Here is a 24,514-nt window from a genome sequence, read left to right as displayed (position 1 = left end):
GTGTGTGTGTGTATATATATATATATATATCTTGGAACAGAGCAAAGGGCAAGCCAGATCACATTAAACACACTCAAAACCCTAGCAGCCCAGACATTAAAACACTTTTTTATTAATACATGTAGTTCTTATGACACCACGATAAATCAGACTGTTCCATACCTGACAGAGAAGCACATAGTGTACATAGACTCAAAACTCCAATTCCCTTTACTTTCTCCTTATGGACGAGACAAGTGGCCAAACTGAAACATCCTGTCCATTCAAAAATACCTTGGCTAAAGTATGTTGTGACAGCATACTCCCTTCCTTTTATACATGCTCAACTATTGCCAACAGTGGAGGGTCATCACCAGCCCAGGGCATCTGGTAGAAAACCCACCACTCTGATGAACCCCTCCAGCAGCTAAGTCAGCCCAGTTTGTTGGACAAGCAGCAGATGGACCCGTTTGGTGATCTCAACTATCACTTGCACCTGAGGAAACAAAGATAAAGCATTAAGATGCCCCTCATACCCACAATCCTGGCTCTATATTTCACAGATATTTCCCTCAGAAAATCAATGGCATCCATACAAAAGGTCCATCAGAAAGAGCTATCCAAGCAGCCCTAAGCTGTTTAGGATATTGGCACAAGAAGGAAAGCTGCAACACTGCTGTCCCTGCTGATTCACAAAGTCCTCATTACCTTCCTCCCCTTCAGGCATGTACAGGACAGCAGGTCTCCACCACTCTGGCCACAGAAAGTCCCCATATTTTCATGCATCTCCAACATTGGCCTATCAATTTTGGTAGCCATCTCTGTCATTGATCTACCAGCTGCCTTAAAACTAAGTTAACTGAGTGACATTTTTAGATAGCAAACACAATTAGTAGGTAGGTAGGTAGGTAGGTAGGTAGGTAGGTAGGTAAGTAGGTAGGTAGGAAAACGACAAATTAAAGTGCAAAGTAAATCCATAAACAAAGTCCAAGCCTTTAAAAAGACAGAAAGAACGAGAGGTATATGTACTGAAAAGCAAGTAGTAGTATATAATCACACTCAATAACTTGGTATCTTAACAAAATCTTGGGGTGGAAGAAACATCTCTTGATGGGAAATAGCTTTGAGTACAAAGTGGAAAAAAACTGTGATCAGGAATTATTGGCCGTAATGAAACCTCCCTGCTTGGGATGTCTGAGTAATTGAATGAAGCTAAAAGAACAACAATGATACTGTCCGTCACACATAAGCAAGGCCACATAGCAACTTGGCTTCTGATCCTATTGACTTCAACGGGCCAATCAGTGTTAATGTGTCAGATGAGGAAGGGCACAAAAAGCAATCACTCACACCCTCCATTGATCATTGGTCACTTGATCAATGCCAAGTCATGTCATCAATGGGTGCAGCACTCCCCCGAGTACAGCAGATTATGGTGATGTGTCCCTATCGATTTGTTCTTTAGTTTACTCTGAATATTTACTTAATTCTCTCTCTATCCAAACACTGAGATCTTTTACAGCTGAGATTGTAATAACAGGCAGATATTGGAGTCAATACATACTCTATGCATATTTTATTGGTACAGAGCAGTGTGAGAGGCACTGAAGTGTTTAAAAGTTTTATTATGTCTGCTTGCCAGGGTTTGATGAATGACTTGTGACAGAGAATTTAATTAGGTATTCTGCTAACTGGCCTTTATTAAAGATATCAGGTACTTTGTGTGTAAGTAGTTGTGTGCAGGTGTCTGAACCACAGACCCACACATATGCCGTTATTATGTGCATGAACACACAAACACACACACGCAAATTCATGCAAATAAATGCTCTGAGAAAATTTCTTTCTCCTTTTCTGTTTCTTCTTCTCCTGTTAAATATTTTCACAGCCACTTCTGATGCAACAAAACATTTTGAATGGTTTGATTTATTCAAGTCCACCAATACAGTGCACAGTCATTGCCATGTATTATTTACACATAAACCCACACTCACTACAAGAATGCAATAGTATCAGAATGCAGCACATACACATCTAACATACATACACATTTTAAACCTAATGAGCATTACTTTTATTATACTGTATGTATATAAAAAATGAAATCCCTACTCCTCCCTCCTTGCCCCAGTGCTACACTACATTCCCACCTTGACACATGACTCTAAGTCATTATGTAAAGTGATGGCAAGTGTTCCTGGTTCAGCAGTGTGTTATGCAGTGTGTGTGTGTGTTTGTGTTTGTGTGTATCAGAGTACCTGGCCTTGGAAGAGGCAAATTCAGCAGATGGGAGAATTAAAGGGGAAAAATAAAACTTAAATAATAACAACAATAAGAATAAGAATAAGAATAAGAATGATAATAATAATAATGTGCAGATAGACTAAGTAAATGAAGATGTGCTGAGGTGTGCTCTGTAGGACACTCACTATCATGACACAAAGTTGAAAAAGGCCTTTCTTTTATACATCTATATTAAAAGCTCCAAAATGCATCCATGACAAAATGTGAGATGACTTGAATTAAGACAATGAATGGACAACTGAAGCATTTCTTTGTCAATATCCATTTGATTTGAGATCCTCAAGCCATCATCTATGCCAACCTAGCAATGATTCACAGAGCCAATCAAAATTAGTTTTAATGATGAAGCGATGAGTGTTTTTTCCTAAGTAATGGCATTGATGTTTTACTTTCTAACAATTAAAGTGTTTTCACTCCAGGGGTGAGAGTTGTAACAAACTCCAACTCGTATTCCATGTGAAGTGGTGAATGCAGTTTCAATCCTCCATGCAGAGTAGATCACTGGAGTAATACCTGCCATCAATTATCCTCACCAGTGGCCTATGCTAGGGAGGATCAACACCGTCTGTGGTAGTGAGGCAGTTCCTTAAGCTAAACAACTGGAGAACTACATGTCCAGTTTGGTGAACTGTTTAATCAAGCCGAGCTTGATGTGCAGCGGTGGGAAGAGTATCTTGTCTCTGTCTACCAGAGGATTGTTGATGATGTTCCTTGCTCTGCAAGGCACCAATTCCTCCCGCACAGGCCAGTCCTTCTTTGTGTAATGCTGAGCAGTGTCCCTACTATCCCACATGCACAGAAAGCATGGGTACTTGGTGAAGCCGGACTGTTGTCCCACCACAAAATTCACCATCTTCAGGTCAACACAAATAAGCCACTCATGCTGATCATAACAAATTTTCTCCAGCACATACTTCACCGCTTCAGACTTCTCCTTCAGTGTAGTTGAGTGAGCAAGGGGTACAGAGGCAAACTGGTTGCCGTTGTGAAGCAGAACACATTTCAGCGATCGCTTGCTGCTGTCAATGAACAGTCTCCAATCTTTGGGTTCATACTGTGGCACTCCAAGCTTGTGCAGAAGCTGAGCAATATCTGTACAGTACACCAAGTCCTTCTCTTCAAAGAAAAAATGGAGGAACTCTTGATGTCTGTTGCGGTAAAAGGTAATGCGAGCACTGTCAGAGAGGAGGTTCTTTTCCTTCAATCTGGATGCCAATAGCTCGGCAGAGGACTTTGACAAGCTGAGATCGCGAACTAGATCATTTAGCTCCTTTTGGGAAAAAGGATGTGGAGCATCATCGTTAAGAACCACTTCTTCTTCTTCTTCATCTTCTGGAACACTGGAGGAATCTTCGTCACTGATGTCAGGAAGTTGTCCAAAGACAGGTATTGGAATTTCATCACAGTGAGCTACAGGACGACATGCTGATTCAAGATCAGGATACTTGAGGCTGCTTCGGTTCTTTCTGTTGATCCCAGTCACATCAATAGCGCAGAAGTAGCAGTCAGTGACATGGTTTGTCGGCTCCCTCCAAACCATGGGAATTCCAAACTTCAGACAACTCTTCCTGCTTTTGGTCCACTGACGCAGATACTTGGTGCATGACTTGCATACCATGTGTGGCGCCCAAGCTTTATCCTGGTCACCAAGTTTAATACCAAAATAAGCATGGTAAGCACGCTTTACGAAACTTGTGACTAGATTCCTGTTAGGAACAATGGTGTATTCACCGCAGATGTAGCAGAATATGTCAGGCTTATTTTTGCAAGATCTTCTAGTCGAAGCCATTTCATTCACTTGTAATATTAAAAAAAACAATTAGTCATAAGTTGGCACATGCAAAATCTTCAGAATTTGTTTATTGCAAGAAATATAAAATAATTTTGCATCATATGACGTGAAAATACCCGTACATGTAAACAAAAACGTGAAAAAACAAATATGTAGCTTAGTTCAGAAAGTTGAACTGATTGAGCAAAACCAATGTGATTTTTGGATTCAGTACATCAAAATGATCCTAAATCAGCTAAAGAATCTTAAACAATAAATTTGGTGTTGACCAGTGATTGATTGCACAGCAAGGCACACTGTAAGTCTGTGTGCATAATTCCCAGAAAGTAGAAACTGTAAATGTCCATTGTACATGTCTAAAATACATGTATGCCTAGAATTAAAGTAGCTTAAAAATAAAAACAAAAACTACATGAAATAAAAATGCTCCATCAAAAATGTAATATGACAAAATATCCAAATATCCTGTTTAACCATGGACCATGGACAGTGATAGCAGGACATCAGAACTGAGTCATTCTTTTCATTAGATGTAACAGTTTCATCACTGCCAGTTAAATCATATAATAAGGACTGTCATTGCTTTATTTGGTAAAGAAATCAAAAGCTGATGTCCATAACACAAGCTCCTTCTTTTCACATTGGTTTGTAAAGTAGCAAGTTTTTCACTGATTTGTTTTGAAAGGCTTAGTGTTTGTTCATTATATAAGCATATGCTTTAACCAGCATACCTTTCATGTGGAATCATGAGTTGGTAATGGTGTATTGATTTGATTTAATGAATCAGATATGACACTTTTTAGTTTTGCCATTTCAGTACATTTTGAGTACAAAGCATTTAACTTTGACACAGAAAGGCAAAGTTTGTGTCCTTTGTCAGCACTGACTTCTTTAATATTAACCAAGACCATGATCTTTCAGTAACCTTAAATAAGTAGTTTGTTTTCAACAATTTACCATACCTTAACAATGCTATGGGTGGCATGACTCCAGCGTATCCCCAATCTCAAACAATTAATTTTAGGTTCCTACCACATGAATCTCTTAATCATCCTTTCGATGCCAAGTGGCTGATATACAGAAAACAAATGGAAAACTCCAACATTAGCATATATGTTTAGAGCATGCCAATATTTTAATTAGGAGGCATTATGTTTACTTCAATATATGGTTGTAAAGTGTAATTATGAATGTTATTTCTAGGAGAAATGTAGCAGGGCCTGCCTATCCCCTTGACTGCTAATGGAGAGTGCAGGAATAAATGGCTCAGGTAATGGCCTTCAAATCCCACAGGCTGGCTTTGACAATAAAACACACGTATTCACACGTATTCACACGCACCACACACGCACACACACACACACTTAGTCTGTAAAAGTCTTTTAAACCCTCTTCTCTTTCCACCACTAGGTTCTTAAATTAACTTTGCAGACAGACTTTGTCTTGATCTTAAAGGACACCATACAAATAAACACAGCCATTTATTCAAAAACAGTCCTTGATCCAGTCCTCATGTCCCTTCCGTTTGTGCATCCATCAGTTTGGAAGTTTTAACATGATGCGTGAATGTGCTGTGAAAACCTGAATTTTAATCAACAAGAATTAGACCTCAGTTGCTGTTCTTCATAAAAAAAAAAACTAAACAAACTTCATCCATTCAATAACTATAACTAACTACAGCCACATTTCAAACACATGGATTGTAACTGATCCTAAACGGACAAATTTGGATGGAGTACCACTTTAATGGACTACACCAAGGTTGTGCGTCTCCCCACAACTGATTCCCACCTACAGTAACAGAGGGCTTCTCTATGAACTGCATGTAAATAACTCCAGATACATCTGTCTCTAGCCTTGTGGTGAACCCACACAAGCCTTAGCAGTGGCTTGTTGCACCTCAGGTTTCTTTGCCAAAACCCTTCATCTCAGTCTCACCCCGCCTTCACAGCCATGGGAAATCCATGCTGTAAATTGAAAAAGGTCCTTAGAGAATGAAGTGGTTGGCTGGATTTCTTTTTTTCACACTGCTGAACAAAGAAGTGAAAGTGACACAAGGTTGTGGTTGTCAAGAGTGAGAGCTTTTTTTATGACAGCTCATAGTGTTGTGAAGGACAACTTCCCACTTAATGCATTTAACTGGTAATTAAGAAATATAAAAACTAGACAATATAAAACAACAAAGAAACCCTCAATCTCTAACTAATGTTTGTGTTGAATTTATTGTATTGTGCACTAGTAGGGGTACAATTCGGTACACAGCCCTGTGTCTGCCATAAACAGGGCTGCTCTCAGATGTTCAATATACAGCTGCAGAGTTGTTTCAGAGAAAAATAGCCCGCGTTCATCTTAGTTAAGGAACATGGAATCCAAGTCCAACAGATTGATTATGTTATGTGTTTTATATAGTTTTTGGACAACAATGGAGTTCTGAGGCACTGAGGCTGCATCAGGCTGTGGTTACACAGACAATATTTGGTTGTTGGATACATTCATTGCTTGTTTGTTTCTCTACAGGGGATTTGTTGTTATATACTGTATGGACAAACTAATGCCTGCATTATCCTTTAACAAACAAGCATGCAATCTATTCTTTATTGCACTGTAAAATCTGAGACAAGGACCTCCAGTAAAGTTTTAGAAAGATTGTAACTAAATCACATAAAATCCATGAAGATTTCACTGACCAGAACCAGCCCTGTCTCCTAGAAATTATGTTTATTACTAAATCGTTTTGCCAATTTCTTGTGGTGTCAACAACATCATCATTTGAATTTATCACAGGGAGGTAGTCAGGGTGGATGGTGGGCATACCGACTGCAGGAGTTTGCCACCAGAGATGGGGGTTCACATCCAGCCTCTCTTCTGATTGGTATAGGAAAGCACTTTGGTTAAGGTTACAGAAACTTATCAAACATGCTGTGTTTCACATCATTGCTGAAATTTTCTTTATTAAAGCAGGCCAAAGTCCCCGAGCTCAATCAAGTGCTAAACATCATTATAAGAACAGTTTAATGATGCTGTAGTTGTTTTCTAAGATCAGATATTTTTGGCAGAAACAAATTAATTACATTGTCAATTACTATTTTACTGATACATTTGACTTACCAAATATGTTAATCAACAACGTTTTCTCTTTATATTCATAGAAAACAGAATCTGGTCATAATTACATTTCATTCAAAACATATTTGCTGTTGCAAATTAGTTGTATATAAACAATTTCTAGGAGACGGAGTGGCATGCATCTTAACAACTCATCGCCAAGACAGCCCACACTGGGCTACATTAGGTTTTTAGATATTTCTCATAATAAATGAAAGGCCAGACTCAACTTGCCCTGAGGTAAATGAAGCAAGAACAAACAATCAGTCTCAACTCTCAAACTGCCCTTTGCTTGTTTTTATTTACTGTATCCTGGACAACCCCTGCAAGGGCTTCAAATTGTTGAGTGAACTGCAAACACACACCTGTCAGGAAACTGGAGAACATCAACTATAAAAGTTACCAACTCCCTCGCAAGTTGAGTGGTATAGTATCATCAGCAAGATTGGTGCTTCTGAAAAGTTGTTATTCAAAAAAATTTGATGAGTTCCTTCTTCAAATGAAAATGTTGCTCTTATAGTCATGAGATCTCTTCATTTTATTAGTCAGTCAAAATATTTTTAATGTCACAACTAACAGTTTTTTTTTTAAAACACACCCAACTGTAATCCTGCATATTATATTTACTGCTGTTTATTCTGAAACATGAATGAGTATTTATCTCAGCATGTTTAATCTGTGCTGACTTGGAATTTAAAGCAGTTTAATTACCATATAAAGCAGGTCCATCTTGTCACCATAATTCTCACTCATGCAAGTGAATCATTCATTCAAGGCATCAACTGAAAAGTCATGCACGAATATACAATCGATTCAACTTAAATCATTTTATTCTTAAAAACATCTTAAATTTAAAATGCATTTAGAATCAAATTCAACCACATACAATGTTTGATTCAATAATTGCTCACAGCCACACAATTTTAAATACATCAATACCGTGACAAAGCTCTGCAGAGCCAATATTCTCAGGAGAAGTCCCCCATATTGATGCCAAGCTTTAATAATGGTTTCACATACACAGACCAATGACCCAACCGCATGAACCAACGCTCCGCTGCCTACCTGGCAGAGTGGGAAACTAACTTGCAATAGGTGCTGAAATTCAAATGAGCTGTCTAGCTTATCCCAGGCATTTAAATGAGGTGTAATATTAAATGTCAGTGTTAGCTAATGATCATGCCAATAGCCTGAGGCATTAAATGAAAGACAGTGAATGGCTATGCTTGATGATGAAATGGTACATGCAAACACTGAGACCATTGAGCACATTGGCTGATCATATTACAAACACATGTCTGTGTGCTACAGGTTTATCTTTAGCCCTCAGTGCCATGCTAACATGAGCAAGAATTAATTCTTACATAGAAACCACAGGTCAACATTTTGAATCATAACTCTACAGGGGAATGTGAGGAAAACAAAGGAAAAATAAATTCATCCACCTCCCCCCACAACTGCCACAGATTTGCCCTTAAGCACATCACTTATCACCCCTAACACATCTTCTAAAATAACCAACATAACATTGATGTTCTGCACACGTGAGCTGATTGGCTCTTAGTTGCATTCATGCTTTGTCAGCTTGCTGGCATCAGTAGTTTATGTGTCACATCAGCACCTGCTTTTAGGAGACTAGGAACAACTGCATGCATTCAAAATTATGTCAAAGGTGGCCTTAAAAATTTTCTTAAATTTCAATTAAGTCATTCTGGTGTGACAACATCTTAAAGGTCTTAAACATTTACCGGCAGCGACGGTGTAACAGCAACATATATGGGGAAATTGTGGCGGAAATATGCTTTGCCTGGGCAGCAGCTACAGACAGCTTGTCTTTTTTTCATAGTTCTGACTCCAGGTGGTGGATATCATCTCCTAACTGTGAGCAAGCAAGTTTGCAGTCCACACACAACTATAATAATAGCTGTTTTCAGTCAAAGTGTGACTCACAAAACAACAAGATTGATAAAATGGGAAATGTAAAACAGCAATAAATCCAACAATCGGTAGAAAAATAGCATTAAAAAGAGTAAAAGCTGAAAAAATCATCGGAGAGAAACACTAGTAAATGTCCTTAATAGAGGCTGAATAGAAGTATAGCATATTTCAGGTAAACACTTCCTGCAGTGTTGGAAAGTGGGTCCAAGTGGGCTATGCTGGGGGCATAGCTGAGGGTAGTAACTGTTTAGTTGTGACATCACAGAATTACCAATGTCCTGATGGCTCGTGTTAAGGCACTGTTTCTGAATAAAGGCTGTGTACGTTCTTTGTGGAATGATCGCTTTGATACTTTCACAGCATTTATGTAGCAGCTAGAGATGAAAAGACCTTGAAATCTCACTTTTCTAATGTCTCTGCAAAGACAAATGTGAATCCTGAAATTCCCTCCATCATCCAGTCAAACTCCAGGTATTTTGTTCAACCATTTCTACACTTGTCTGGCTTATGCTGTGATTTTATGGCTCTATATATTTACTAGCTGAATGGGAGACTGCAGAATCTCTTCATACATGTATTTTCAGGGATTGTTTAGAGACCTTCCTCAAGATATAGAAAGATCTTTCTGCCAAATATAACTGAACATCTACAGATATAACTGTCATTGTTTGAAGCTAGAATTTCTGACTAGAATCAAATATTATTAGCAATTTGTATAGCATATTCTAATTCTAGTTCAGTCATCTCACCTAAGAGGCTTTTATGCTGAGGAATTTACCATTTATAGCAAATGCTTACACTGTTAGGTTGGGCAGGAAAGCTGCTGCTCTTTGAGGGAACTCTCAAACAGTCTGATTAATCAAAGCTGATGTATGTATGAGCCACTGATGATGAAACATGAATGAGGCAGCTGACGCCAATCAGCTGATGCAAGCAGACTCCATTGCTCTGCCTCATTGCAATGCTATAGAGTACAGCACTGTAGTTATAGTATTTAATAACTACTAATATATTGTAACTCCAGTAAATCTTAAAAAAAACTTTATGAAACGTTAAAATCCCCATTGGACACATCCCGCAGAAACAGAAACAGCTGTATTCCTCTGACTGGATAGTTTAGGTTTTAAGACTGAAGGCGGCTGGGATGTACTGCTGCGATGGATTTGAAAGTTATCTACAGTATGAGTGACAGGAGAAGACAAGGAGAAAGAGGGGAACACCAGCTTGTACTGTGTACACTTGTCTTATTTTATGAGCACAGTGTGAGGGTTAATGATGAAGACTCCTCTGGCTGTGGCAGGGAGAGCACAGTATGTGCACACTGTGTTCAATATGTTATACCAAAGTAAACATCCACCCCATAAAACACCAGCATCGTTTATCCTGTCAACTTTGCTGCTCGGCCGAGGATCCTGCTCATTAAACAGGACGATGTGTCCGTGTGTGTGTGTGTGTGTGTGTGTGTGTGTGTGTGTGTGTGTGTGTGTGTGTGTGTGTGTTAGTACTGTAAGTGTACGAACGAAGCAAAAGACAGGAGCTGACACCAACTAGCAAATTGCTGCTGTCAGATAAAAACCTTGTATAACCAAGACAAGTTTCCTACCTTGTGGAAACTTAGGTCAATCGACCTTATAAGTGGATCGTATATTAACTATTAAGTGACCAATCTACAATAAATAACGTTTCTTTGTCATTTCCACTAGAAAACTCAATATTTCTGCTATCAGTTAGTCATCCATAGCCTAGGGCAGGACATTTCCTTCCACAGATATACAGTATATATGCAAAGAATACACAAATATACATAAACACACAAGCTTTGCACTTCCATGCTTTTCAACCAGCCTACCACCTCCTCTTAATCTATGTCCCCCCTTTCTCCAGCTTCCAAAGTACTGCCCTTAAGCCTCCTCTGTCTGTGACATTCACAAGGCACACAGTATCTGCTTTCTGATCGTCTCTCTCCTCAATATGCCCCCAGACTGAATGGAGAGTTTGGAGAAAGCAAAAGACAGCAGTGGACAAAGGCAGGGGGGCGTGTAAAATATGGATGAGATTGCACTACGAAGGTTTGAAATATATGAGCTGTGACAAAAGACTCAAAGTGACTGCTAATCTCCTCAAACATAGTTTCTATACATTTTATTCTTAGGTAATAGAAGAAAGGTTTTCCCAAATGAAATTACATCCAATTTATTTTTCTCAGCTCATCTGTTACCTCCACTCAATCGTATTTTCCTCTATGGCAACAGGGGAGGAGCAAACTGCGCCAACTTAGTAATGATAGAAAATTACTCTGCAAAGAATTATAAAAATTCATCTGCTCATTTCTGTTGTCTCTCTCAGTCACTCCACCACCACTACCTAGCTCCCACAATCCCATTACCTCTTGGCAATAACAACCCCTCGCAAACTATTAGTAATTTGGTTTAGCACATTTACAGTGAATTCAATACAAGAGGAAAAGCTGATTGGGAATAGCATCAAAGAGCAGAGACCTGTCCAGTGTATTGTAAGATACAGTATTCAAGTCTAAATTGGAGGCCAAAAATGGGGGTAGGTGGGTGGGGTGTTCCTGAATCGTTATTCTGTCTCCACAATCAAGCATAAGAGGAAAAATGAGGAGCTGCCTGAGAATTGCCCAGCTTATCTATTATGGCACAGAGCAGCCACTTTTCAGTGGCACATTGTCTCTCTCTCCTGTTGTTCTCTGTGTCTCTCCGTATCTCCGTCTCTGTCCTCTACTTTATGCATCCAACCGTCTCTTATCACAGTCTTTCAGTGACACCTCACTTCATTTGCAAACTGAACAGCGGAGGATGGAAGAAAGGAAGGTATAATTGGTGAGTATTTGGTTTGTGTGTCTCTGAACAGTTATTGCTAAGAACTAATTATTTTCACATGTTACTCAACATCACAAGGGAGTCAAGAACATTTTCAGAAAACACAGCTGCCATTCAAAGTGACATTATCATACAGACTAACAAACACATTTACATACACATATACTAAATCACACAACATCTAGAATATAATGAAGACCACTGCAAGACTTCACATCTATTATTAAAAGAGTGCAATTAGTCTCTCAAACACAAGGAAAACTCACTGTATGAAAACAAAGCCCCAACTCTCTAAAACACGAATATGTTACATAATTTCTTTAGTGTTGACAAAAAGCACATTTTGCCCTTAAACTAACGTTCAAGGTGAGAAGAAGAGGAAAGTACATGGTTATGGGTTAGGAAACTTCTATCTATATCCATTTCATGATAGCACACACACACACACACACACACACACACGTGATATGTTCAAAGTCTGTATTGATTGTCAGAGAGAGCTATAGCCAAGCAATAATGACTCTAGAGGTTGGCACTGTAGGATGTCAGACTTCTGACATTTTAGGAGAGAAAAGCTCAGTTCTCTGACGCAGTGTGAACAAAAACACACACATTCAAACATGTAGGTTTTTCTTCTTAGAGAAGAGGGATCATTTCATCCTCTGCACGGCACAGCAGTTTTTCTTGGGAACAAATTATTCCTGCCCCGAGCACACCAAAACAAACCAGCCAACATCACATACAAACGCAAACCTTTGTAGTTTTTAAAAGTGCATACTGTACTTTGTCATCAGTACGTCAAAGACTTGGTTAAGCGTTTTAGCTTTTTAAAAGAGCCACTAAAATGCAATCAGCAGTATCTCTGGACACAAAATGCAAGTCTCAAATAGACTGAGTGGGCTCCCATTTTATCTGCTCACTTCCAAAGAACCAGAAAATGACAGGAAACCACTCTAAAGCTGCTTTAGATTTGGTTGTGAGTTCATAGGATCATCCACTTTTTCCTTGTTAGATTTACAGGCTTTGCTCTTGATTGTAGGCAGTGAAAAAGAAAACAAATTACTCTCAGAATGATAAAATGAAAGGGGTTTTCCCCCTCTCCTCCTCCCCTTCTTCTCTCTCTCTAATAGCCTTGATATATTATTTAACAGTGTTAAACAAGACGCAAAGTTTAATTAACTCAGACTGGCCCCATTGAGCTGAGAAATTAAACTTTTTTACCACTTCCTCTTTTGTCATATCTTGGTCAAGCTCATACATTATATTCCTCAGTGTTTCAGCCTTGTCAAACAAAGGGCCGAGAAAGAGCGTACCACAGATAATCTTCTGCATCTTGCCTCTCACTCTACACAACATAGAAATCATTTTACCATAGTTTAAAGTTACAGGCCCTGGCGCAAATAAAACACACAGATTATTCATCCATTATCTCTATGATCTCAGAGTAAAGTAAAGGATGTTATACTTCACTTATTTGACCTGTCTTGAATGAGATCCAGGACCTAAATGACCACCCTGGTAATCCAGAATCACTGAGTACATTATAAATAATAACTTGTATGTCTATTTATTTGTACAATGGGAACTCCACCTGACTTGCCAATTTACTTTCTCCTGTAAATACCCAGGACAGGAACTAAATCATCTAGAGTCTAATTCTTTGTGCCAGGATTGCAGACTTTAAAAGTATTAGAGGTATATTTGACCACCCGTTACCACATGAGCAAACTCTGTTCATCTGCTGATGGCTGATAAAGGCCACAAGACTTTAACTTAAAATGTTCAAGGGAAGTCAGGTTATATGTAATAGACATTGTGTATTGTTCAGCTCTCCATAGTCACTCACCCACTGCTCCATCATGAAGGTTGGCATGTGATGTAGACTTCAACAACTTGTCCTGATGCATCCCTGTTGATACTTCTCTTTTTAAGAAGAACACGTCTGTGGGGACACACAGTACACACATTATGTGAAGCTTTCTGACATCCAATCAAAGCATGATGGACTATCATGGGAGCAGCTTAAGAAATACACCAAAATCTGCCACATTAAGGTATGTTGTCAAATTGTCCATTTACTGACAACACTGACAACACAATCAATCATGTCATCAATGTGTTATATGTGTAAATAGCAAAGTAATTGTAGCTTTCCTTAATACAGTCGCACTACTCACGCACACCTTCCATTCTTGCACATACAATAGGAATCATTAGTATATAACACTTCTCCATTCCTCCAACACTATTGCCTTATGCAACAATATAGATGTTCCATTGACAAATCAACGGAAAAATTTACCACATCAAAGGAGGAAGTGGAGTGCAGCTCCTCTCTGCAAACAGAGTAAAATAATATTCAGTGCATTGATGCTGAATAATGGAAGGGTCTTTCCTCACAGCTAATTAAATTTGTCAAGCTTGGTCTGCAGACCTGATAAATATAATAACACATTCAGGGGTATTAGGAATCCCTCAATTCTTGCTTGCCTCTACTGTCCCTGTTATCTGGTTCTGGCCTTCAAAGAGAAAGAGAGAGAGAAAAGCAGAAAAGGAAGGACTTTATGATTACGAGAGGAAGTAACTCAGAGGAGAAAAGAGGAGAACGAGGGAGGAATGACAAAAGGGGTAGAGGATAAGACAGGCACTTGCAGTGTCTTGTCTCCTGTCCAATCTTATTTTCAGCCAGAATTATTTTTCATTAGCGCTCATCACAGACTTATGATTCGCAGCCACTCACAACCTGTCCGTTCCTCTTTTCCACTCAAATTCACTCATCAACCATCACAGACATACAGACACGCACACACACACACGCACACCCCACCCCCTCCTGTCCTTTTTCATCCCTCTAACTTCTGCAGCCAGATTTAATTAACAAGTAAAACAGTACAAACCCATGAGGGAATAAAAACAAATCGTCTCTTTACAAAGAGACGCTTCAGTTTATACTTTGTGTGGGAGTCTGCGCACTCAATAACATATTAAGTGAGAACGGACAAGACACAAGTGGCTGCAGTGAACATATAGCATCATCACTCTGAAGGGAAGTAGTTGGAAAACCATCTGAACAAGTGAGACAGGAAACACATGAGAACAAAAGAACCCAATCACAGCCTTTCAGAGTGATAAATTACACTATAACTGAGTGCAATAATGGAGTTAGTTACCAGTCAGTGTTGAACCCTTGCATCTTCTCATTAAAACAATCTCATGTTTCTATTTCTGACACGTCTGACACTCAAACCCCTGCTGCAACAAATTGCTTGTTTAATGGCAGATACACAGTGCCCCTGAAAAACAAAAGGATCAACTGAGAAAGAATATCTATTTTCTCCAGTCTTATTGACAAACTGTATAATAATCATTGCAATATTATGTTATCATAATACTGTAAGTGATTGCAACAACCATTGATGTATGGTTGTAATATGAAGTGCAAATGTAAGTGTGCAAAAAGACTGGTGTTTTGTTTATTTATTTATTTTATTTGTGTGACTTTTATTAATTTGTATTTTAAATTATTAATCAATTATTTTCTGTTGATTGGTGATCACATGATATACAGTATCCTTAATATAAGAGATAAGAGAGCTTACTGCTGTCATATATGCTGTGATGGAGGCTTCATGCTGAAAGGCAAATAATAATTTGTCTGACTGTAACTTTTTTTCGCTGACCATGACTTAAAACACGACATATAGGTAAATGGCAGAACGCTCACTTTAGCTGATAATGGGGAATTAAGTCCATTAGCTATTTTTAGGACAGAATAACGATGTACACTCACTGGTACTACTGCGATCACACATCATTTGAAAGAATGAGATCTGGGAAGGGGGCTTTGAACAACTAATCTGAAAAGCACAGAGACCTTCAGTATGACTTGGAGTAGGGCCTGGATCTATGTAGATTTGGAGTAGTGATAGATTGTTTGCTTACATTTTCTAAAGCTTATTGTAAGAAAATGGAAAGAGAATCATTGTGCACGGATCAATTAGTACTGTGTATATGCTTTTATATCACATTTTTGGTGGTTAGAGGAGTGTTTACTACAGGAAGCTCGTTGTGATGCTGTACTGGAGCCAAAGCTAGCTGGCAGCCACAACTACCTTTATATTGTAAGCATGAAGATTCATCAAATATGAATGGGAAATTGGACAGGGTTATACAAACAAAGCAAGAGTGCGCTCAAACTAAAAATATGTTTATAGATGGCAAGGCAGCCTGGTGAGAGAGAAAGAACGAGAGAGCGATTAACAACAGGGGACATCACTATGTACAGTGAAACCAGTGGCCATAGTTACTCTTTACATGTTTCTATGTGTTTATACATGCATGCGTTTCTGAGTGTGGGATTCTCCTAACTCAATAACAGACAGAGTGTGCTTGCTAGACCATTAAAACACATATCTGCATCTAATTAAATCTGTTGCCCAAATCTCGATGGATACCCTGTGAGCCCAACACAGAGAAATCGTCCATCCACAGAAACAGACAATGATAACCAAACCATGGGTGAAATAACACTGTCAAATACTTTAGGCTACTTTATTTATTTTCCTAACCTTTACTCCTTTGGAAAACATACAGAAAAAATCTGCACTACAACCCAAACCAAGTAAAGTCAAATCTATTTATACAGGTCAATATCATAAATCACAAATTCACTTGGAGGGGCTTATCTGTACAGCATTACCACACCCTCTCTCCTTAGACCCGGGAATCGGGAAAAACTCTCCAAAAAACCCTTAGTGTAAGTTGTTTAACCCTGTCAGCGGAGGAGGCATTCAGGCTAACAGGACTATCAACAGGGCTGGTACGGGCTGAGAAAGTGTTTGCAGTTGAGGGGATTACTGAACAACAGCCCACACAACTGGTCGCTTGCTCTTGAGAGCCTTCCTACACTGGCGAATAGGGATAAAGTTTGCACTACCACCCAATGAAGCTATACTAATGCTAACGCTAACAGGCTGACTATCAAGCCTGAGGCTAACAATATCTGGATTGCTCATGACATCTAAAATAAAATTAGGAGAGAGGAGCTAAATTGGAATAGTTCACATTTTGGGAAATACACTCACATATCTCATACAGCTCATGTTATAAATTAACATGTATCTTTTGTTTAATCTGTATTGTGGCTTTACGCAGGCTTATGTATGGGACCATTTCTTGGCCAGGAGCCATCACCGTGATGTTGACAGGCAACCAGTGGAGACTCCAGCCCATAAGACCACATCAGACTGAATTATTGTTTTTACCCTTGAGATAGAGCATGCTAATTAGCAATCTTTGAAGATGCAGGTAGGCAGATTGTGTTTTAACTTTGGACTGAGCCAGGCTAGCCGTTTTCCCCTGCTCTAGTCTGAGCACGTAGCAGTGAGGCTCAGATAGCTATCCCATAGTAATAATGATGCCGAAAAATGGTACAGAAGCAGCATACTATACATTTCTCCCAATCCCCCTGACTACCACATTTGCTACAACACATCAAAAGAAGCATAAAACACAATAGGGACTGTTTTGCTGAAATGAATAAGCTTCACACAACTCTCCCAGTGAAGCTCAGACCTGTGGATTGTCCGGTCTGATTTCAGCTGCATTTAATGTGATTTTAGTATTACTTAGACATGAGACACAGGGAACAGATATAGTTTAGCAGAGAAGATGAAAGGGGCAAATCTCCAGATTTAAAAGAGACAGAGTGAAAGACATCAGAGACCAGCATCAGTTTTACCAAAAACACCCCCAGGTCTCATTTCCTAATCACAGCTCTAATGAAGATGAATCTCTAGCCTGTGCGTTTGTGTCTAGGTGTGCATGAAAGCACACACTGTTTTCTTTAATGAGTATTTAAAGTGGTCATTCTTATAAATGATATCTTGATACAGACAAATATATGAATGTGTTTCTATTTTTCAGTGTCTTTGCGCATTAGTATAATTTTGTGCATATTTAACTGCACAATCAATATATGTCTCTGGTACTAAATATCTGATCATTATCCGTTTGCATCCAGATGTAACTGCTCTGTATGACAAAGCAGTATTAATCGTGAACTACAACCTGCACCTCCCCTCAGTAAGCTTCCATCATGATTTATTATCCCTGAGGAGGAAATATGAAAGGAAAGTGTTGGTAAGCCATCAACTGATTAGACAACACAAACAGCTAAATGTCAGCTCAGCTCTGTAGTTAGGCTGCTGCTGTTGCTGCTAAGTAGACTGCTCATTAGTTTACATCAGACACATAAAGCTGCTCTCAACATTTCAACTCACACTGTGCATATTAAAAATATGTAAAAATCTGAAATGTAATTACTATATGATTTTGTAATTTGCTTTCTCTTTCCTATTTAGCTTTTGTCCCGACACATCGTTTTCAAATCCTACTTTTGTTCACTCTGTCTTTGTGTTCCACAGGTGTGTTGGTATTCGCTCCCACTATCATTGGAGTAGCTTTTAGCTTGTGTATAACAGTGGGTTATTAAATTTTGTTGCCCTGTGATATATTGTGTTGCTTGGAATGTTAAATTGTGTATTTATGGGTCACGAAATACAGTAAATAAGATTACAATACTTCTGGGGAACTGACCTTAAATTACATTATAAAAGTGTGAGACAGAGTGATGTGGCATAGTATAATTACCGTATATGCTCCAGATGGCTAGTCATAAATAAATAATATCAAAACAGCCTGTCTGTGTGACAGAGTGATTGGGTTGATAACCTCATCGTTCTCTTGTGGGAAAATGGAATGAAAGCAAGAAAATCTAAGGAAACGTTAATAGGAACTAATTATGGCAGCATGGGAAAGCATTAAGGAACTGAAACATTGCACAAGCCACAGTATGCAGAACATAAAGGTTAACAGGTAATGTGCCCATACTTAGAAACATATTTCAGTCATTGCATATAACCACAAATGGGTACACACACTCTGAACTGTAATAATAATTTGCAAATGCTCATAAATCCCCTGGGGAGGAATATAACAGATGATTAACCAGCTATCAGGCCCTATGAAGACCTACTGGTAATTTATGACAGCCATTATCACAGTCAGGTAGAGAACACACACACATGTACATAAAGGTACTACAGTATAATAGTGCCAAACAGGAGGTACAGTCAGCACATACACTTTTTAAATTAAGATGTTTATAAGACAAATCATTCAGGACATTCCAGGTTTCCCAGCATAGTGACTTAGTTTAGAGATTCAGAATTTCAGTATAGAGCAATTAATACTAGAGAAATCTTATTTAATCTACAACTGACAAAAACACATATTTTTGCATTTAATGTCATAATGCCAACATTGTGCACATGAAACTTAACTGAAGGGCAGTTTATGTAAATTTCTTTCATAGCTAAGGCTGTGTGACACTGGTTCATCCAACCAAAACCAAAGCTGAATATAGACTGAAAACTTTTCCATTCCTAAGATTCAGTACCTTTACCAAAATAATATTTTTTCATTACCTTGATTTGAGGATTATCTACAAAAACATATTTTAAATTTAACAAAGCCAACAAGCTCAAATGTTCAAGTAATGGTTAATTTGCTGAAAGTTAGATAAGAAGATTGATACTAGTTTCATTTCTATGCACTAAGTATGGGGCTAGAGCCAGCACTTAATTAGCTTAGCTTAAAACTGGAAAAAGACCGAAACAGCTAACCTGGCTCTTTCTGCCTCTAAATTAATACATTGTATCTTGTATGCTTCAGTACCAAGTTGATGCCAAAATTCTGCAAAATGTGATGGTACTTTTTCTACAGGTACTGTACATGTCATTGGTACTGAAGTGATCCTTCCAGGACTGATGAGGACATTATGATAACCCTTCAAACATTCTAGTCTGACATCAACCTCCAAGAGAAAAAGAAGGCAGGCACAGTAAACACTAACAACATGTGGAATGGCAGTAGAAAGTACAGGTGCAGCAACATGTCCGCCGCGAGCATAGTGAAAAAAAACCACGTCGTTTGTACACAGAATTCCGGGTGAATGAAATTCAGTTGTTAACTTAATATTAACAACATGTCGTCAAAATGTTTTGTGGTTTTTGCTGTAATGTGGAATTTGGTATTGAGAATTGTGGAAGTTCATTGGTATTGGTACCGACTACCAGATTTCTGGTATTGTGACATCCCTAGGACAGAGCCAGGCTACTGTGGCAGTTTCCCACATTTCCAGCCTTTAAACTAAGTGCTAAGCTAATCAATTCCTGGCTGTACCTTCATATTTGGCATACGGACAGAGTAGTATTCCTCTTCTAATCTAATTCTTGCAGCTAAACAAGAACCCTGAATCAATTAAATAGTGCAAAATTTGAAAAAAAAAAAAAAAAAAAAAAAAAAAAAAAAAAAAATCAGGAATTTTAATTTAAAGCAGGAATGATCTTGATCTCAAAGAATAAGTAAACACAATCATGAATCTGACCAGATATTCACTGACAATTTAAGGCACTTCACAGTACATTTTCAGTACTTGCTGTTTCAACATTTCAGTCAGCACCAATAAAGTATTGACGTTCTATATCCAGGCCAAATAAAAGCATCTAATGTCAGCACCTGCTATTGTGACAATGCACAAGAGGAAGGATGTGTGTAGGTGCAGAGATATATCTAGTTCTAATTTATAAGTAAACTGTACAAAACCCATTTGAAAATGTGTACACAGGCAAAATGTCCTCACTTCTTGGAGGTTTTTCCTTATTTTCCCATCCTTCATGACCTTCACAGGGATAAAAACACAAACACCCCCTCAGGACACACTGAATTGTGTCCTTTACGTGACCAGTTTAGTGAGGATAAATGAGATATTGTAAAGTGGGCAATGTCTTTGTTGGATTGATGAAACCTCTATTGTTACAACCCTCCCCAATTTGTTAACAACCTGACAGGAAGACAAACAAACATACTACTCTTCTGTGTACCTCTTGGCTCAGGACTGACATGCCTTTGGCATCAGCAGGAATAAAACAATCAAAGGCATACACAGTCCCCAGGTGCACACATATTTTACACACACATACAAGGTTCCAATTTGACTTGGCAGTTGTTGTGCAGTTCAACTGTTGTTTTATTTTATTAATATTATACTTTGAAAAACACATGATACATTTAATTTGCATCTGCAACAACGATGTTGAGTTACTCTTCACATTCTCACATATATTTTTTCACACAAAAATACACATACACAAACTCAAAGGAAGGCACACTCTGAAAAAATCTGAGGAAATGAATTCAAAATACAGAACTCACACGTTACTCCCACTGCAATTACATTTCAGTTATGGAAATCACTGAATATTTGTCACACCAATGAGAACAGTCCTCTGCTGGAATGAAAGTCAGCAGCAAAATTAAACAGAATTACAACTTTCACTGCAGCTTTCAAAGCAATTCAATACAGCTCTGAAGAACAAAATCTATTGCCATATATTTCCTTGGCAGCTTATAGTATATCAGAGGGTAAAAAATATACAAAACCAAGGGATCTGTTTTACACTAGCATCCCCCCATATACTCACATAAGTGTACTTGGATTACACCCACTTCCCTGCCCCCAGGATTGTCACTAGAGGGAAGAATTGTGGACAAGACCTCATCATCCAAACAATCTGCTTTTCTTCAGTACCTCAGTTATACAGCAAGCTTTCCAAAAATTGGTCACATGTAATAATCATTATTGCTATTATAAACATGGAGATTCGATGGTGTGTTTCTTTAAGATAGTATTACTGGAGGCTTTGGTTTCAATTGCCTGAATATTATAATTTTCATGAATAAAAAGATAAATGTGCTACCTTCAATCATTGTCACTTGAGTATGATTTCAAATAATCACCCAGTAAGACACTAATGATGGCAGAGCCATGAAAGGCACTGGCCTCCCCATCAGGAACAATTTTGGGCTCAGTGTCTTGCCCAAGGAGACTTCGACATCTGTACAAGAGGCCCTGTGATTAATAGACGACCTGCTGAGCCACAGCCGTCCCTGTGCAGGAGCCCCTCTTTTTCCAACTTAAATGATAGCTTCATCATTCAAATGCACTAGTACATCAATGCATAACTTCATGATGCCATGATTTTCTTTTCTGCTTCTTACTGACAGTAATAGCTTTGGTCTGTTGCTGGTTCAAATTGTTAGGTTCAGTTTGATAGAAAACAAGGACTATAAAGACACAGTATATAAGGTTAATGGCTCAGAAATCAACTGTCTACAGGAGAGTAATCCCATCATGATTGTTTCTGTTGGAGCGCCACTGCTAAGAGTTAATGATTCAGTCGGTGGCAGTGTAGTCAGTTCTGTTTAAAATTTCAGTGTTAAAAATTTGCTTGTAGTTGTCCTCAACGCCTCTAAATGGAACTTCCTTCTACTAGGACTAATTGACTATAGAGGAAGAGTAAAAAAAAGAAGAAGCGTCATTACAAGGGTACTAATGGGGTCATGACACTTCCAAAAATATTTTTTCTGTTGAGTACTCTAGTAATAGTAATAATAACCAGCATCTGCTTTACTTATATATTGTACACGCTCACACTATCAGTACTTCATCCATGATTCATGACTTTAGCTCTAAACTTTTATCTATCTAGCTCTCATAGTTTTCCCTCTGCAACTCCAATCATTTGTCTCTCTCAGGCTTCTTATAACATCAGACCACTGGGGGTAGATAAATGTGGCTGTTGTGATAAGGAGCTGGGAGAGGGAATTATGCAATCTGTCTCCATCTCCTCCCACTGTCACAGCAGTTCTGATCCACCAATGGATATGAACGTCAGCTCTATTGATGCACTGTACAACATGGCTGATATCTATGATCACAAAGGATATAGCATCTCATCTAGAGCTGATGTTATTCCCTCACTTATCCCCAGGATTTCTAATAATGAAAAATGAAAGGGTTGGTGATGGCCATATGGTGGTCAATGAAACTCTTTCAAGGGTTCAAGGATTTGACAGGTTAAATAAGCCTGTGTATATTCTCATTTGTCCAGGTCATAGTATAGTGTCATAGAGTTTTTTTAAATCGAAAACAACTGGACTAGGTTATTTGTCTGGGAAGACGTTTCACCTCTCATCCAAGAGGCTTCATCAGTTCGTGTACGCATCTGACCAGGCTAGGACTGGTCCTACTTTCTGGTGTGGAGACCCAGGTATTTAACCTCTTGTGGGCGTTCACAAGGATGATGATGTCACTGGTTCCCTTTTGTGCTCCAAGTGTCAACGACAGTCGTTTCATGCAAAGATAGTCCAGTTGTTTTCGATTTAAAAAAACTCTATGACAGGTTAAATGTTGCAGGTTTTGGCTAATCTTTTTACTCAAATTAAAAAGGTACAGATTGATTTAGTTCTGAGCTAATTTTATGTCCTCCAGGTGCATGAAACCTAATCAAATCCATTAAATGGTTTTCCCTATACTTTATTCCTATAGTCATGTTCAAGATACACTTTTTGCATCCAATGCTAGGTATATGCATTCCCAGGCCTAATTAGTTATTGATCTTATTATGGTGATAGATTCAGCCACTTTTCAGCATTGATCCATGTCCTTCTCAAAGGAACACATTGTTTTGTGTGAAATTGCTTTCCATTTTGCATTTTAAACACATAAAAAGCTAAATTCTCAGTGAAATAGCATTCATTTGTAATTTTACCAGAACCTTAGATGACGCAACTGAGCCATATGCTTTGATTTATCTGTCTGCCTTTACAATACCTGAACGTAATTTTTAAAAAGAACAAATTTGATGAATTGGTGAATTATTTAACAAGATACTAACCTCCATAACAAATTTTTCACACACAAAACCAGACTGTAGGCCCAGTCATAATATTCAGACATGTTGTGTCCTTGTATGTTGGGTCAAAAATTATTTGAAATCTACTATGCCCATGACAATGCCAATTTTTTAAAGAAACTATTACGTTTGAAATATAAACAAATTTACTAGAAAAAGGAATTTATTAGGTTAATTAGCCTACTAGCTAATAACATACTGGTCTTTTTCCGTTTTAAAATCTTAAAGATAATCACCATTAGTGAATTCAACTGTTAAAGTACAGCAAGCTACATGACACTGTGATAATAGGCATAACTTCTCCTTATGTACTCACCCTCCTGTTATGGTCTTAGTTAGTCTTGGACTAAAAATATTGTGTGACCGTTTGCTAACGTTAGCACTTACCATGGCAGTCTGCAACACCGTATTCCTGGGCTTCTTCCCGTCCCGGGAGTATCAGCTTACACTTTTCACTCGTCTCCACTGTAGTAGAAAAACAAGTAACAGGACCCATGAAGGTTAAACCAGGCTTGCTAAAATATGTTTAGCCCCGACTAACTCTGGTAAACACGCTGCAGCTGCTAGCCTAAAGCAACACCAAGGCTTTGAACAACCCAAAGCACAACACTCTCAAGCGATAGCCTTAATATAATTAGATTACACTTCGGGAACACTTACACAGGTGATTTCAATTATTTGGCTGATTAGATGTCTGTGTGTGTGGACGCGTTCAGGCCTGTGCTTGATTGATT

General features: G+C 38.5%; 1 long non-coding RNA gene across 1 annotated transcript; it reads right to left on the bottom strand.

The window, feature by feature from the left end:
* Window positions 1-96: 96 nt before the first annotated feature.
* On the bottom strand, window positions 97-24,514 carry LOC130173783 (uncharacterized). Its single transcript, XR_008828492.1, has 4 exons — window positions 24,441-24,514; window positions 24,168-24,245; window positions 13,808-13,903; window positions 97-475 (listed from the first exon to the last, which is right to left on the bottom strand). It is a non-coding gene; the product is annotated as an uncharacterized LOC130173783 (long non-coding RNA).

The sequence above is a fragment of the Seriola aureovittata genome, chromosome 8, assembly GCF_021018895.1.
Source record: "Seriola aureovittata isolate HTS-2021-v1 ecotype China chromosome 8, ASM2101889v1, whole genome shotgun sequence".
Classification (NCBI taxonomy): domain Eukaryota; kingdom Metazoa; phylum Chordata; class Actinopteri; order Carangiformes; family Carangidae; genus Seriola; species Seriola aureovittata.
The sequence above is the reverse complement of the archived record's forward strand: the minus strand, read 5'-3'. Positions and strand labels throughout refer to the sequence as shown.